The following is a 14,247-nucleotide window of genomic DNA, read 5'->3' as shown; positions in this document are numbered from 1 at the left end:
TTGTTGCGCCTACTGCACTTGCTCTAATCATAGTGGAGATGTCGCAGCTGAGTAATAAAAGCACCTGCTTTGTGTGTAGATAAGTAACTGGTTCGATCCCTGCCATCCCTATTTTAAAAGGATCAGAAAGCAGGTGATGAGGAAATACCTCTGCTTGACACCCTGGGGAGCTGCTTTGAGTGGTTTTGCCTGACTGAAATAGGTCCTCGAACTGTGAAATGCATCTTGCTTGGAAGGAAGATGGAGAAATGTAAGCTGTGTGTGTGTGTTTTGGAAACCCCTGAATTTTGCATGGTTGGAATGTAATCTGCTATATAAAGGCAAGAGTAACATCCATTGCTCTGCCTACTTTTACATCTGGCTCTGCCCACCACCAGTATGTAACCCCAAGAGGGCATGTGTCCTTCAGGCTCAAAAGGTTTCTCCACCCCTGAAGTAGACAACAGTTAACATGGAGAAATACTATTAGTTTTTATAAAGCAGACTTGTATTTTCATACGTTCACTCACTGACAGCCTCCTCTACACCTGAAAGTCTGTAGTGCAATTCTATCCCTGAAACCTTAAGGACTGGAAACATGTCTCCACGTGCCTACACAAACACAACCTTGATTAGTTGTTTACCCAGTACCTCATTCTACCTTTGTATGGCATACTGTCAGAATACACAACTTTATCCCTTGTGTGCTGTAGTCTGTGGGAAATTTTCTCCTGCAAGTTCCAAAGATCTCAGAAGCCCAATTTGAAGTAACTTGAGACCAGGGCTTTTAGTTTGTCTGTGCCTGTTCTGTAGGATAGCATTCCTGCTAAGATATAACAGGTGACCAATATTCAATATTTGCACGTTATGGAAACAATTGAAGACTTTTTTTTGTTGTTCTGACGGGCTTTTGCATCTAGATGAATAGGTCTCTATGTCACAGATGTACACTTTGTCTTGTTTTTGTTTTGCTTTTAAATACGTCTGCTGTTTTGTGTGTGCCCTTAACTGTTTTCTTTGCTGTTTTTATTGTACATCACCTTGGAGCGATTGTATAGAAGGCAATTTATAAGTTTAATAATAGTAAAAGTGACATGATAGCAGTTTTTAAAAAAATTATGCGTGGCATGGAGACAGTGCATAGAGAAAAGTTTTTTCTTTCCTCTCTCATAACACTAGAACTCAGGGGCTTCCAATGAAGCTGAATGTTGGAAGGTTCCTGACAGATAAAAGAAAGTCCTTCTTCATGCAACGCATACAGCTGATGACCATTTTGTGTGGGCGTTCCACTCCTGGCCCCTACATGCATCGTCGGAGTGCATATAAGCCTGCCTTGGCCTGTTCCGCCTATTTTGTGACTTTGGGGTCACTTCTACGCTTTGGGTTCAACGCTTTGTCTTTCAGATGCATGTTAATTGGTCATCGCCTGTAGTTAAATTACAGAACTTGCTGCCATGGGAGGCAGTGATGGCAGCCAGCTCGGATGGCTTTAAAATATTAGGCAAATGCATGGAGGAGAGGGCTATTGATGACTACTAGTCACAATAGCTATGCTCTGCCTTTGTCAACCTTCTGAATACCAGTTGCTGGAAACTGCAGGAGGAGAGAGTGGCCTTCTGCTTGGGTCCTGCTTGAGACTAGATAAGGTAAAAAGTAAAGGACCTCTGGACAGTTAAGTCCAGTCAAAGGCAATTATGGAGTTGCGCCACTCATCTTGCTTTCAGGCCGAGGGAGCTGGTGTTTGTCCACAGACAGCTTTCTGGGTCATGTGGCCAGCATGACTAAATTGCTTCTGGTGCAATGGGACACCGTGACAAAAGCCAGAGCGCACAGAAACACCGTTTACCTTCCTTCTGCAGCGGTACCTATTTATCTACTTGCACTGGCATGCTTTTGAACTGATAGGTTGGCAGGAGCTCGGACAAAGCAACAGGAGCTCACCCCATTGTGGGGATTCGAACCACTGACCTTCTGATCAGCAAACCCAAGAGGCTCAGTGGTTTAGACCACATCACCACCCGCGTCCCTTGCTTGAGACTAGACTGGCCTGATCCAGGATAGCTTTTCTTATGTTCTTACTCATCATACTCTCTTTGGATGGCTTTAAAGGACAATTTGATGAATTCCTAGAGGAGAAGGAAATTAATGGCTACTATGCATAAATGGATATGTTCCAGCTTCACTGTCAAGAGGCTGTAACTGGGATTCATAAGCAGGGAGAGTTGCAGAAGTGCTTTTGAGCACTTGGTTGGCCACTATAAAAACAGGATCTGGGACTGGCTGGGATACATACCCACAAACACATAATATAATTTCCTCCTTCCACATATACATAGCCAGAACTTGAGACCCAAGGCTCTTGCTCAGGTGCTCCTGCCAAATGATGTGTCCTGGGTGGTGTCACAGCACACCCCTTAAAACACTCCCTATCAACTAAGGACATTCTGGCAGTTCCTCTTAAACAGGTCATTAGGCAGCTATAGCTTGAAGCTACCTGACTCCCAGTCCACAAGTTCAAGGACGTTAAGGGGTCTGCAGAGCATCAATCCCATCCTCAATTATTCTACCACCTTCCAAACTGATCCTTGCACATAACAGGCTTAACAAGTTAACTGTATAACCCCTAAAGAAGCTCCATGCAAAATTATTTTTGTAATACAGAACATATTCTCCATGGGTGTCTGCAAGGGAAAGGGGTCTTTTCAGTAGTCTCAATGGAATGCTTTCCCCAGACAGCAGGGGTGAAACAAGGCTTTATTTCACCCAGGGCAAAGACCCAGTTTGGCACCACGCACACACATTTGCACACACACACACACACACACACACACACACACACACAGGTTAGTGATTACATATATTTACTGAAGTTTTCAGGCACCAGGCCTGTTGGCAGACCAACTCTGCGTTACGAAGATGTCTGCAAGCAAGACATAAAGGCTGGCAACATCAACCCCACCATGTGGGAATGCCTTGCAGATGACCACAGTGCCTGGAGACAGAGGAGAAATGGCTGCTGGGAGGGGCACACAGAGAAGAAACGCCATGGTGCATCTGCAGCAGCCCAACTGGATGCCTTCATCTGCCCCAGCTGCAAGCCAACAACAATTTCACATCTGTGAAACTGCCAGTGCTGTTGTGTGAGTGTGCTATACTGATTTTACCCTGTTGCTAGCTTTATGCTGTTAGATCTTGTGATTTTATTGTTTTATTGATGGCTTCAACGTTTATTGTAAGCCATCCTGGGAAATTTTCGTTATTGCTCAGCCTAAAAATCAAAGTAAATAAGGGGTTTCCCCCCAACATTATTCCTGCTCAGAGTCAGTCCAGTGAAATTAATGGACATAAGCTAGTCATGTCCATCATTTCAGTGGCAGTAATGTTGGATACAAACCACAGTAAACTGGGAATCAGAACCCAAAAGCTGGAATGTAGAGTTGGAAGGGACCCCAAGGGTCATAGAATCATAGAATCATAGAGTTGGAAGAGACCACAAGGGCCATCGAGTCCAACCCCCTGCCAAGCAGGAAACACCATCAGAGCACTCCTGACATATGGTTGTCAAGCCTCTGCTTAAAGACCTGCAAAGAAGGAGACTCCACCACACTCCTTGGCAGCAAATTCCACTGTCAAATAGCTCTTACTGTCAGGAAGTTCTTCCAAATGTTTAGGTGGAATCTTCTTTCTTGTAGTTTGGAGCCATTGCTCCGTGTCCGCTTCTCTGGAGCAGGAGAAAACAACCTTTCTCCCTCCTCTATGTGACATCCTTTTATATATTTGAACATGGCTATCATATCACCCCTTAACCTCCTCTTCTCCAGGGTCATCTAGTCCAACCCCCTGCAATGCAGGAATCTCAACTGAAGCACCCCCAACAGATGGCCATCCAACCTCTGTTAAAAAACCTCCACTTTGCAAGGACCTCCATTCCACTGTCAAACATGTTGCCAACGTCCGTTCTTCTCAGAGTAGACCCACTGAAAGTAATGCCCAGGGTTAGGCTTAACTTGGGACAATTAACATCAATGGGTCTACACTGAGTAGGGCTAGCATTGGTGACAGCCCTATATCTCTATGAATTGGGTAACCCCACTCTCTATTCCTGCCCACACGCATTAGAAACAGATCTGTCAAGGACCTCCTTAATTCGAATACATTAAACATGATAATGTGATGTCAACTTCTGTTTGCTCTTCCTGGAGAGGATCGGCGCTGACAGGCCTTCTCATGCCCATCGCTGGCTGCCCTTGAGTCGTCTTCCAAACCCTGATATATTTTTTTTGACTGTTCCCTCCTCCCTTCCTCTAAACCTCCTCTCCATTTCCTTTCTTCTCCTCTCCACTTAGCATCATCAGCCATTTGGACAGAATGTCGAAAGCTGCTTTGGGGCGTTTGTTGTGAAAGGGGACAGGAGCCAAGGAATGGGAACCATATCTGTAAAAGGATGCCAAGTTTAATACAGTTGTCGTTTTCTCAGCAGATCCAAATGGAGGGTGCATTGGGTTATTGCCTGTTGAGTTGACTGGTGCTTGCCAGTGGCCGTGGGTGGGAGTGGGCAGGGAAAAACACAACAGCTTAATTCCTCTGCTGCTGCACCATCAAGGGAGAAAAGCAATATATCAGAGGTGGCAGACACAATGGCTATTGCAGTGCTTTTCAGTTGCAGGGGCACCACAGAAACCAAATGTATCCTTGCCCAAAGTACCCTGAGCAATAGTTTAATAGTAGATCACCTACTTGCAGGAAAGGCCACAGCTCAGTGGTAGAACATCTGCTTTGCCTGCAGAAGGTCCCAGGTAGACAAACTGAGCTACTGGTCTGACTCGCTATAAAGTAGCATCCTATGTTTCTGCATCTTAAGGCAAGGGCCATAGCTCAGTGGTGCAGCAGCTGCTTTGCATGCATAAGGTATCAGTTTTAATCCCCAGCAACTCCAGGTAGAGCTAGGAATGTCCCCTGCCTGAAGCCATGGAAAACTGCTGCCAGTCAGTGTAGACAGATGAGCCAAGGGTCTGATAAGAAAGCTTCCTATGTCCCTTGGCATGCAAAAATCCCAGGTTCAATCCCTGACATTTACAGGATTTAAATAAAGGACCAGGTAGCAGGCCCCTGAGAAGAGCTGCCAGCATGAGCAGACAACACTGAGCTAGGTGGACCAATAATCTCACCTGGACTAAGATGGTCTATTGTTTTCAAACATGTACCGTAGGGCTCCTTGCACATTTATTAAGGTTTCTGCAATAAGAGTCAAGGCCAGCAGTATAATGAACCATGCTGAACCACGTGGCTCAGGCAAGTGGATCAGAAGGGAAAGCGGATTCTGCACATATAGTGGGTGGGCGGGCAGTTGGGAGCAAAGTTGAAGAATTGTTACTTGAAGGGGAAATCCTCCACCATTCCTCTAATCCTGGTCCACTGCTCTGACCACCACACCAGCTACACACCATGCTCATTAAGCATTCATCCCTGATTTGCTGGCATAAAGCTTACGTGGAGGTTTAGACTATATCCAGTCTTTATTGAGCATGCGTTTTGATTTGCACACAGGGAAGTTATACAGCAATGAGCATTCATTCCAATTTTCTTGCAGTGTGTTTATAGGTCTTCCTATTAGTCATTCATTCACCCTACAAATTCCAATGCATTTTCCTGTCACTTTCCAAACTGCAAACACCATCATTTATTTATTTATTTATTTATTTATTTATTTATTTATTTATTTGGATTTCTTGTGCTCGGGTGACACGTTAAACAACAAAGTTCCAGTATGTGTTTTAATCCCTTGTAACGAAACAGTGTCAGTCTGGAGACATGCCATCACAAAATCATCAGACAATCTAAACATCAACAATGCAGGACTAGTAATAAAATAAAATAAAATCACAACTGAAGCATTTATCTGGGGTGAATCCAGCACACCCCTCTGGATCTTGGTGCCTCATTCATGACCCACCCTCTCAGAATACCTTCTTACCTTGTCTTTCCAGAAGCGATTTGTACCATGTCATACTGCTTGGGATGAAGAGATGAAGCAAAAAGTGGTGGTGGTGGTGGGGAACCCTCCCCAAACCTTTCCTCTTTGAAGCGACAGTAAGTTCACTTATTGGAAGAATTGCTGCTGCAGCAGCTGCTTTGGTTCGAAAAGGCTTTCTGTGGGAGAGAAGAAGAAAAACGCAACAGGGAGAGGTTATTCCTATTACTTTCAGTTCTCAGGGCATACCCTCCAACAGGTCACAACCACGCCGTACATTTAAAGTACTCTTATACGGTACCGCTTTAAAAGCCACATCTTTCCCCCAAAGGATCATGGGAGCTGTTTCTTCATCACAGAGCTACAATTCCCAGGATTCTTTGTAGGGGACGTCATCAACATCAAAGTAGTATTAGGAGCATTCTCAGGAAGATGTCAGAAGATGCTTTTTTAAAACAAAACGAAAAAGTGAGGAAGAGATAGTTTGCACATATGGAAGACCACCTTCTTCCACATTGTCCTGTCCATACTAATAATCAGCAGGTGGGACCCTCTTGGTGGTCCCCACACAGGACGAAATACAGTAGCGGCTCCACACATGTGAAACTCCCTTCCTATTAAGGTACATCTGGGTCCATCTCTTTATAATGTTAGACTTCTAGTTAAGATGAACTTTTTTCCAGCGAATATTTGGAGGAGGAGAGACCCGATTTGATAAGCACCTTTTTATTGTTTTTATTGCATTTACATCTGACCTTTCTCTCTCCAAGAAGCTCTTTCCCTCCTTGTTTAACCCTCACCCCACAACAACCCTGTGAGGTATGTTAGGTTGAGAGGTAAAGACTGGCCCATGGTCACCAAATGAGTTGTGTTTTTTTTTTTCATTTAGGCAAGCCTAACCAGATATGTATGTGCTTTTATTTTAATACGTATGTTTTTTAACTGCTGATTTTATTTCTGAAGTGTGTTTTTTAGATTTAACTTTTTTTTACTGCAGACCTTTATGGATAAGTTTAATGCATGTTTTATCCCATGTAAACCGCTTAGAGGCATTTTTAATGATTAAGCAATATACAAATTCCATTAAGTAAATAAAACAATAAATAGCGTACACCCGCAGGAAGGAAAGCACCCGCCTGCAGGGCCCCTTAATTTGTAGTGGTGGTTTGAGCTTGGAAATAATAAAGTGTGGGTCTTCCAGGTTTTAGTCTTACAAAAGTGCTGGCTCTGCAGCTCAAGCTTGGATATTTTGACGACCACCTTCTCTGAAAATGCAGCGGGGCAGCAGGCAGGATTTGACACTGACCTCTCCCTGTTCCTGCCATGGTGAATTCCTAACAAGCCAAAACAGCCTGATCCTGTGCAAAGTTAAGCACATCTAAGTCCATTGAAATCAATGCACTTTCAGCCGACCTAACAGTGCATAGGCCTGCCTCCTTAAGAAGCTGCAAATATTTCTTCAACGTTTCCTGCTTGAATTTCGCTAGGTCGTTCAATTCCTGTCAAACAAGATGAGCTATGACTTCCAGGGACATGCTGGCAGGGCCCTTTCCCATGGCAGAACAAGAAGAGGGGGAGCCCTCTTTCTTTTAACATCTGAAACAAAAGACTGTTTGTATCAAATTTCATCCTGGGATTTCCTTGTTTTAATCTGCCAGATCTTGAAACTGTTAAGCTCACTAACAGATACCCCTGGAGAATGGAGGTGGGGTGGGGGGGTGGGCTAGAGTTGCTTTCAAAATGTAGAGCTTGGAAAGTATGAAAATTTAACCCGGACGGTGGGGGATACAATTTGCGAAGAATTAAGTTATATAAATTAATTCAGCATCTTCTATTTGGGTGTGTTTTATGGCCTAGCTCCTGTGCCTTTAATGGTTGTGTGACAGTTCAATAGATGCAGCCCTTTCAAGCAGGATGGTGTTAAGTGCTGAGGCTGTTTCACCTGTTGAACATCTGCCTGTCTCAAAGTTGTTTTCAGGCTCAAAGGCCCTGACAGACAAAAAAGCCTCAGAGAGCACAACTGGATGAATGGATATGTAACACGTATAGTGTTCTGAATGCTCAAATTACTATTGTTGATCATTCAAATAGTGTCATTCATTTTATTTTTTACTATTATTACTATTATTATTATTATTATTATTATTATTATTATTATTATTATTGAACCACCCTTCATCTGGGCAGTTCACAACATAAAAATACAAAATGAGAGCACAAAATACCGGTACATAATAAAAACAAGAACAAAAACAGAAAGAAACCAATAACACCCCCATAACACAGAGCTACAATTCCCAGTACCGTTAACAAGCAACAGTTCCCAGAATGATTTGGGGAAGGTGAAATGTGCTTTAAATGTATAGCACACACCCAACCTATGTTACAGAATGTTTGGGGACTAATTACCACAACAACCCTGTAGGCCACATCACTGCTGTTACTATAATCAAGGCAGAGAGAGGTTGTCTAGGCTGAGGCCAAATCTGAGGTAAAATTTGTGACAGACGTAAAACTTGAACCAGGCAGAATTTCCAACCTGCCATTATGCTATTCCGTTCCTCAGAAAAGCATCGAAGCCTCTTCTTTCCAATTTTGCTGAGAGGAAGCGTGTGATTCAGCAATGTTCGGAACCTAGAGCGAGCAAATTGAGCATTTTCAAATGTACGCGCCCACAAATTACCTCAAGAACCCTTGCGAGGAGCCTGCAAATTAAGCCAGTGCTGTTAACTATAATCAAGGCACAGAGAGAGAGACCACCTAGACTGGAAGTAAAATCTGAAGTAAAAAATTTGCGACTGAGGTAAAACTCGAACCAGGCATCATTCCTAACCTGCCATTATGCTATTCCGTTCCTCGGGAAAACAGAGGCGCCTCTTCTTTCCCATTTGTATAACAAGATTTGGTGAGGGAAAGAGTGCAATTCGGCAGAGTTCAGAACCCAGAGCGAGCAAATTGCGCATTTTAAGATGCATGCACGCATACGCACACACCCCAGAAACCCAGCATGCATTTAAGCTGAGCTGAGCTGACGAGAGAGGTCGCCAAGAGACGAAACGCCATGTGTGGCAGCGAGGCTGTCATCTCTTTCCCAAAGTGACTTTCTCCTCTGGAAGGGGGAGCTTCTGCGTTGCCAGAACGGCTGTGGGCATGCCGTGGGGTGGTCTTGACGGTGCTGAGCGACTCTCCGGCAAATGAGCCCTGATACCTCAGCTGCGCACTCCTCCCCAGCACCATCCTTGTCAGAGCTTGTATTGTCCGGGCCTGGTCAAAAATGCCCTCTCATGTCCTATGGTTGCGCTGACGATTTGTCCACAGCGTTTGAACTCCTCTGACACGGCCGAAGCGTGGAAACCGCCGTGGAGCTGCTTGGTTAAATGGCTTTCAGAAAGGGTCGGTGACACAGTGTGGAAAGGGCAGCTGTTTAAGACCATCCATTTATTTAATCTGTGCGTGGAAAACAGCAGGGAAACAGACGCTGGTGTCCGAGGCCTGCGCAAGTTGGAAAACCCTGAGGAGAAATGAGGAAACAGGTCAACGTAGGTCAAGAGGGATCACTGTGAAAAACATGTCTAGGCCAACAGCCTCTTCAGCTTTCACAGTGTCTACTCCGTGTCTACTCAGAAGTCAGCCCCGTTGAGCTCAGCACGACTTGTTCCCAGGTAAATTAGTTATAGGATTATTCTTTCTTTGTTACATTTGCACCCCGCCTTTCCTCCATGTAGCTCAAGGTATCATGTGTGGTTCTCTTCCTCCCCCATTTTATCCTCACAACAACCCTTTGAGGTAGGTTAGGCCAAGGGACTGTGACTGGCCCGAGGTCACCCAGTGAGTCTCATGGCTGTGGGAGGATTTGAACCCTGGTCTCCCAAGCCCAACACTCTTGACTGTGCCACACTGGCTCTGCAGTTGCAACGCAGCCTTAGGGTAGTTGCGGATCCGATCCTGTAATTCACAGTACTATGGGATGAATGTGAGTTCAGTCATACTCAGAATGGACCTACTGAAATAAGTAGGCTTAAATGTCAACCGTGACTAACATAAACCCATTGATCGCATTGGTTCTACTCTCAGTACGACTTAAGGTTCCAGTTATCACTTACTCCACAACCAGTGCTCTCCCACTGCTAGTTTTTGAAGCTGTGTACACATGTTAGCTACAATCCATGTTGATCCTGTCATTTTGTGACAAATACCGCTATTTGATCCAGGGTTTTCCCCCTCAAACCAGCTTCAATCCCACTAGAAAACTTAAGCTGCATTCACTTTACAGTTAAGAATGGTGTATGGATTCGAGACCACTGACTTTATGAATACAAGTTCCAGGGGGTTGCAGGGGAGGGGAAACCGAAAAGGTCATGTGTATCAGGTAAAGACATCCCTACCGCCCTCTCTGATGTGAACAACACCAAGCAAATGCAGCTTGCAATGCAGCAGGGGGGAATGACCTTGCTGGGTTTTAAACCACTGATATAAACATACCCTTTGTTGGATTCAACCTTACACTTCTCACACAAAATCTGCCACAAAGAAAGGAAGGGAAATAGCTTGCTAGAACAAAAATGGTCAGATTGGGATAAACATATTAGCAGCCATTTTAAAACTCTCGCAGATTCCTCAGTTCCACACAGGAGCACATGTTTGTTTATTCATGCTAACCCACAGTTTGCCTTGCTGTAATGTGTGAGCCGAGTCCAATTAAGGTCTATCCAGAATAGAATCGTTGAAATTAATGGACCTATGTTAAGTCCTGTCTCTTAACTTCAGTGGGTCTACTCTGAGTAGCTCTATCATTGGTTACAACCCCTTTGGCTGCATACAATTAAAGTAAATCCCCACTTCTGCACAAACAAAATAGAAACCTGGGAATTGTAGTTCGCCCCCTCACAGAGCTATAACTCCCAGCGTCTTTAACAACCTACGGTTCTCAAGTTTCTTTGAGGGCAGAGGATGTGCTTTAAATGTAAGGTGTGTATGGTGCCAAAGGTCATAAGGACAGAGTTGTGGTACTTGCCACAGATGATATAAAAAAATCAAAATAAGCACCCAGGTTATTTTTGAAACCAGTTTCTACACTGCATTCGTAGATATCAGGGAAGGTTCTAAGGGTAAGGAGAATAGCATTTCCTGAGGCTAAAAACATCGCACAGTTTCTTTTGGAGCTTTGGGAAATGGGCTAGATTTCCAAAAGGTGTGTAGCCTTGGAGTAAAGACATGCAGACTGGGCAGCAATGAGGAGCAAATGCACATTTGCAGTGTGCCATAAAACTGATTATGCAGGAAGACAGACCCTGTGTTCTGAGCCATCCTCAGATCCAGAAGGAAAGTCATTTCCCTTCCTAGTTTATAGACTGTGCTCGTTTGATTGCTTGGAAAGGATACCAGGGAAAACAGTCCTTGTAATTAGCTAATGAGGGAAAGACAGTGAGGAGCAGCTTTGAAGCGCCCGAGCATGATAAAGGTCAAGAAGTTTGACGAGTGTATTGACGTCACTTCCAGCATTTGCTTTTCTTCCTTGGCCTGCTGTCAATTCATTCTGTAGAGACGTGGTGCCTGCTCTAAAATAATAATCTGCCTGGCCTATGCAGAAAATATCACTGGCATTCCTTAAGTAGCAACAGCTCCAGGTGCCCTCCTATCTCCCCCCTCTTTGTTAAAAAAATAACTTGCTTTCCTTATCCAATCATCCCAACAGCAGCCCCCTCCTCAAACCTTCTCAGCAGTCAGATTACAGCAATTGCTTTCAGATGCAAGTAGCTGCAATAAAAGCTCTGGCAGGGGAAATTTGCCTCTGAGGCGCAGAAGGCAAAATCCAATCCCATGCAAATCTGATCTTTTACTGCCATAGACACCTACCTTGTCTACTCGTGGGAAAGTTAAAAAATAAAAAAGAGAAAGAAACCGAGCATGGGAACAGATTAACAAAGACCAGGCATGCAAATATTGGAAATGGTATGTGGTGAATCTGAAGTCTAAGAATGCATCTGCAGGTAGGCTTTCCCAACTGTTGATTACGCTGATCTGAATTTAGCACTTACAAGCATGGAAGATAAAGCTAATGATGACTACTAGCCATGATGGCTATCCTCTGCAGTGCCACAAATCCAACTTAACAGTGTATGTAACACTGGAAAATGTCAATCACTTATCCTGAACCTGGGCAGCGGTCTTTCCACAAGGGTTGACGTTAATGCCGAAATCCAGCATCGCCTGAGCTCTACAAGTGCAACTTTCTCCTGATTGAAGGGCAGGGTGTTTGGAGACCTGAACATTCACAGGGAAATCAAAATGCTTGTTTACAAAGCTATTGTACTACCAACCTTACTGTACGCTTGTGAAACATGGACCAATTATAAACGCCATCTCCAACCCTTCGAAAGATTCCATCAACATTGTCTCTGAAAAAAATTACACATCACTTGGGAAGACAGGCGAGCTAATGCCAGTGTACTGGAAGAAGCAAAGATCACCATTGTCGAAGCAATGATTCTTCAACATCAACTTCGTTCAACTGGTCATGTTGTGGGGATGCCTGATTATCGTCTTCCAAAGCAACTACTCTATTCCAAACTTAAAAATGGAAAGTGTAATGCTGGTGGTCAACATAAGAGGTTTAAAGACTCTCTCAAGGCAAATAAAAAAAAATGTAGTATAAACAAAGACAATTGGGAAACACTGGCCTGCAAGCACTCCAATTGGAGAACAGCCTTTACTAAAGGTTTCATGGACTTTGAAGATGCTCAAACTCGGGACGAAAGGGAGAAATGTGCTGAGAGGAAGGCACACTTGGCAAACCTTCACCGTGATCAGCTCCCGTCTGGAAACCTATGTCCCTATTGTAGAAGGACGTGTGGATCCAGAATTGGCCTCCACAGTCACTTATGGACTCACTGTTAAGACCATGTTCATGGAAGACAATTTTACTCTGCTATGAGTGATCGCCAAAGAAGAAGAAAATAAGAAGCTTTTTCGCTGCACACAGCCTCCTAAGGAGAAAACATTGTGGGCAGTGCCTGGCAGCAGGTTGGTAAATTATGTGTCAAGGAGTGTGAACCATGCAAGGCCACATCATCATGGTTGCGGCAGTTGTCAATTGGTGCCTTCCCTGCCTGGCAAATGTGCCTCATCAATGTGCATCACTGTGGTTCGTAGGTAATGGCAGAATTTTGAAAGGTGCTATGGGAGTGGATGTCGGTGCTGCTATGTCTCAACAGCTGATGCTATCTGCATTTGGATTACAACTCTATTACACTGGCGTAAACCCTGGTGCAGCAGAAGCCCAGAATAGCAGCAGTAATAGTTAACAGTAACCCTTCTAGTTGATTAATTGAGGAGCAGGTTTGCTCAAGTGTGTTGCAGGTAGAAATACTGTTTGTAATGAAGTGAGAGAAGTAGTTTACTTGCTCGAATTAACAAATAAGAAAGTTTTGAGAATTTACATGCTAGATTAAAACTGATTAATTCATTGAGAAGGGGATTGTAAGAAAAACACTGGGGCCTAATTTGAATAGTAGAGTGCCTGGTATTTGGTGGGCAATCTCATCCTTTATTTCCACACTGTGGATGCAGACCAAATCACCTGTCAGGAGAGCTATGAGATTCAGGTGAGGGTCAGATGCCTTGTCAATCCCAGCAGGTATATAACAGGAAGACCGTCCAGGCCAAGCCTGTGTCCGTACACTGAAAGTGACAAACTCAGACAAAATTTTTTTGATGAAGTTTTGGATTCTATGATTCTATGGCTGGCAATGGCTCTCTAGGATTTTCCAGACAAGGAAATTCCCAGCACTACCTGGGACCTCTGAGCTAAAACCTTTCCTCTGTGAAAGATACTATTCTAGATATGTGAATGTGTGGTACAACCATTTGCATTTACCAATAGGAATTGAACTGACATACCTGCTAATCAGTCCCCAGCATCTCAGTATTGTCTACACAGACTGGTAGTAGCTTTCTAGGGTTTCAGATACAGTAGATGCATTTCCCAGCCCTATCTGGAGATGCTGGGTGGTTAGGAAAATAGAAAGCACATGAATTCCTGCAAAGAACCAAGAGAATGGAAGTTTGTGCAGGGTACTGGGAATCATAGCTTTGTGAGAAGCAAACTACAGTTCCCAGGATTCTTTGGGAAAGACATACGCTTTTTTGTACACATGCAGCCTTAGTATAGCACAGCTTTCTAGTTTCCTAACCACTGGAAGGCAATAGTTTGCAAGTTAAAGGATGCTGGCAGAAAGCACATTTAGAAACCCAACCTTAATATTTTCATACGACTGGGCCAGAGTGGCAACTAGTTT

The 14,247-nt window shown here is 44.0% G+C and overlaps 1 protein-coding gene and 1 long non-coding RNA gene across 2 annotated transcripts in view; one reads left to right on the top strand and one right to left on the bottom strand.

The window, feature by feature from the left end:
- LOC309347071 overlaps positions 1-8,881 on the bottom strand; it is a 131,345-nt gene extending 122,464 nt beyond the window's left edge. Inside the window, exons 1-2 of the long non-coding RNA XR_014158817.1 lie at positions 8,784-8,881; positions 5,954-6,129 (exon numbers count right to left, since the gene is read on the bottom strand). This is a non-coding gene — a long non-coding RNA (uncharacterized lncRNA). The remainder of the gene's footprint in view (positions 1-5,953; positions 6,130-8,783) is intronic.
- A 621-nt stretch (positions 8,882-9,502) lies between these two features.
- Positions 9,503-14,247, top strand: part of PERM1 (PPARGC1 and ESRR induced regulator, muscle 1) — a 73,739-nt gene continuing 68,994 nt past the window's right edge. The window contains exon 1 of the mRNA XM_081870970.1: positions 9,503-9,612. The gene's annotated coding sequence lies outside the window, so the exon portion shown is untranslated. The remainder of the gene's footprint in view (positions 9,613-14,247) is intronic.

The sequence above is a fragment of the Podarcis erhardii genome, assembly GCF_964252035.2.
Source record: "Podarcis erhardii genome assembly, chromosome: 7".
NCBI lineage: Eukaryota > Metazoa > Chordata > Lepidosauria > Squamata > Lacertidae > Podarcis > Podarcis erhardii.
This window is presented reverse-complemented; position numbering and strand designations above follow the sequence as displayed.